Source organism: Euphorbia lathyris, chromosome 5, assembly GCF_963576675.1.
Source record: "Euphorbia lathyris chromosome 5, ddEupLath1.1, whole genome shotgun sequence".
Taxonomy (NCBI): Eukaryota; Viridiplantae; Streptophyta; class Magnoliopsida; order Malpighiales; family Euphorbiaceae; genus Euphorbia; species Euphorbia lathyris.
In genome coordinates this window covers 11028501-11032324 of record NC_088914.1, presented here as the reverse complement: position 1 = coordinate 11032324, position 3824 = coordinate 11028501, and positions in this window count along the sequence as shown.

The window sequence follows — 3824 nt, the reverse complement described above, 5'->3', positions numbered from 1 at the left end:
GGTCAAACTGAGTGATCTCCAATATCTTCTCCAGGACAACTCTGACTTGCATACCAATATGAAAATCTTACATAAGTTTGTCACGGAGGTCCAATCTGAGTCAAAGAAACTTAGAAAGGATATCACAAAATTACAAAGTCAATGGAAAGACTTAAATAGAAATAGAGCTCATGCTAAGTATGCAAATATTAGTCAGCATAAGCAAGTCACACAATGCGAATGTTGTGGGAAACGGGGACACACAATGGATGTGTGTTGGCATAACAAGCGGACTGTCCAATGTGACTTCTGCGGAAGAAAAGGGCATACCACAAAAATATGTTGGCATGCCCAACACAATAATGCTGACTATACTCAGATTAACCCACAAAGGGTACCTTTTTGTGACTTCTGTGGTAAACCAGGCCACACCATAAAAGTATGCCGTCATAAATTGAAGCATGATTTTGCACCTGTCTACACTAACAAGAAAGGACCCAAAAGAAATTGGGTACCTAAAAATGAATAGTTTGAACTGCAGGTCATCTTGACATGCGTGGAGAAGTCAAAACTATGGTACATAGACAGCGCATGCTCAAGACATATGACAGGTGATGAAACTCAGTTCATCGCACTAGAGCTTAAACGAGGTGGAAGTGTAAGCTTTGGAGACAATAAGAAGGGTAGGATTGTGGGCTCAGGTACTATCGGAAGTAATCCAACCATTGAGTCTATCTCCTTAGTTAAAGGTCTCAAATATAACCTGTTGAGTGTAGCTCAGCTCTGCAAAAGCGACAGAAGGGTTGTATTTGATGATACTAAATGTCAAATACTCGAGGGAAATACAAATGAATTGATTTTAACTGCCCCTCGTGTGGAAAATGTATATATGTTGAATTTGGAAAAACAGTTTTCTAAAAATATATGCTTAGTATCTAAAGAGGACAACTCCTGGCTATGGCATAGAAGACTTGGGCATGTCAGCATGGATCTTCTTGCCAAATTAGCTAGAAAGCAATTAGTTGAGGGGTTACCCAAATTAAAGTTTGAAAAAGATCAGCTATGTAAAGCTTGTCAGCAAGGAAAACAAACTAAAAAGCCATTTCATAGTAAAAATATCGTCTCAACCAAAAGGCCATTGGAATTACTACACTTAGATCTTTTCGGACCTATCCAGCCGCTCAGTTTGGGAGGAAAGAAATTTTCTTTGGTTATTGTAGATGATTTTTCTCGGTATACTTGGATCATCTTGCTTAGTAGCAAGGATGAAACCTTTGAGATGTTCACCACATTGATCAGAAAGCTTGAAAATGACAAAGACTTAAAAGTAGCTCATATTAGAAGCGACAATGGTGGAGAATTCAAAAACCAACAGTTTGATGAATTCTGTGAAACTTATGGTATTGACCACAACTTCTCTGCTCCAAGAACACCTCAACAAAATGGGGTCGTTGAAAGGAAAAATAGAACCATTGTTGAAATAGCTAGGACGATGCTGAGTGAAAATAGGCTTCCAAAGTACTTCTGGGGTGAAGCTGTTCACACAGCATGTTATATACTGAATAGGGCTCTAGTCAGACCTATACTTAAGAAAACCTCATATGAACTTTGGAAAGGACGAAAGCCCAACATTGGATACTTTCGTGCCTTTGGTTGTAAGTGTTTTATACTCAATACAAAAGACAACCTTGCTAAATTTGATGCTAAAGCTGATGAGGCGATCTTTTTAGGGTACTCAACAAACAGTAAAGCATATAGAGTATTTAATAAAAGAACTCAAATTGTAGAAGAATCTGTACATGTTGAGTTCGATGAAACTGACCCCACAGGTAAGTCAGCTCAGCCTGAAGAAGAAGAACCAGGCTCAGCTTCCGCTGATCAACCAGAAGCCACAATACCTAACATACAGGAGCTGACTCAATGTAAGCAAGAAACTAAAATATCATTTACTGACCCATCTATTCCTGTAGAGATTGTAGAAACACCTCTTCCAAACGACTCAGCACTGCCAAAAGAAATAAAGATCCCAAGAGGCCATACAGAACAAGCCATTCTTGATGCCGCTAACAACAAACTGATGACCAGGGATCAACTTAGAAAATACCTCAGCAATGTTGCATTCGTATCAATACATGAGCCAAAGAATTTTGCTGATGCTGAGCAAGATAAGTATTGGATCAATGCTATGCAAGAAGAGCTTGATCAATTCACCAGAAATGAGGTATGGGATCTAGTACCTAAGCCTAGGAATCAAAAGCCCATAGGAACTAAGTGGGTTTTTAGAAATAAGCTAGATGAACATGGAAATGTGATTAGAAACAAAGCTCGACTTGTAGCCCAAGGATATAGTCAGCAAGAGGGTATAGACTATGGAGAAACCTTTGCTCCTGTTGCTAGATTAGAGGCTATACGTATACTGTGTGCCTATGCCAGTTACATGAATTTTAAATTATACCAAATGGATGTAAAAAGTGCATTTCTTAATGGCTTTATAAATGAAGAGGTATACGTTAATCAACCTCCTGGATTTGAAGACTCAAAATTTCCAAATCACGTTTATAAACTTAAAAAGGCTCTGTACGGCCTAAAGCAAGCTCCAAGAGCTTGGTATGAGAGGTTGACCAACTTCCTGCTGACCAGGAACTATGTCAGGGGAAAAGCTGACACAACCCTGTTCATTAAGAAAAAGGGTAAACATACCCTACTTGCACAGATATATGTTGATGATATAATCTTTGGTGCTACTGACGAATCCTTGTGCAAGGAATTTAGCCAACAGATGCAAACTGAGTTCGAAATGTCCATGATGGGAGAACTCAATTTCTTCCTTGGACTCCAAATCAAGCAAGGTAAAAATGGCATATTTATAAGTCAGTCTAAGTACACCAAGGAAATGTTAAAGAAGTTCAGCATGGAAGAATGCAAACCAATATCAACCCCCATGGGTACTGACACTGTCCTATGCAAGGATGAAAAGAGTAAGTCAGTTGATAGTAAACTTTATCGAGGAATGATAGGTTCATTACTCTATCTCACTGCTAGTAGACCAGATATTCAATACTCAGTATGCTATTGTGCTAGATATCAAGCTGACCCCAGGGAATCTCATCTAACAACTGTAAAAAGAATTTTTAGATACTTGCAAAGCTCAGCTGATGCAGGTCTATGGTATCCAACCTCAAATGACTTCACACTCATTGGATATACTGATGCTGACTACGGACGGGATAAGCTAGAACGGAAAAGCACGTCAGGAGGATGTCACTTCCTTGGAAGCTATCTAGTATCTTGGTTTAGCAAAAAGCAATCATCCGTAGCTCTGTCTACAACTGAAGCTGAGTACGTGGCTGCAGGAAGCTGTGTCGCACAAGTCCTATGGATAAAGCAACAGCTTGAGGACTATGGAGTCAAAACAAAGACTATAGAGATCAAATGCGACAACAAAAGTGCCATTGATCTATCCAAAAATCTGGTTCAACACAGCAGGATGAAGCATGTTAGCATAAGGCATCACTTCATCAGAGATCACGTACTAAAGGATGAAATCAAGCTGACCTACGTGCCAACAAACGATCAGCTTGCAGATATCTTCACAAAACCATTGGCACGAGAGCAATTCAACACACTAAGGGAAGCAATTGGTATGTCAAATCCACTGTAACTAAATTTTGCATTAAATATATATGAGTGGAACCTTGAATGATTGTACGTATGTCATGTTGAGTGAAATACTTATTCTTCACCAAGCTTAGGTTAAAATGGCCATCCTGCGTACACATGGTAAGCAATTGCACTAAGTTAAGCATAATGGTTAATAGACATACCATGCTGAGTAGATAAGCGAA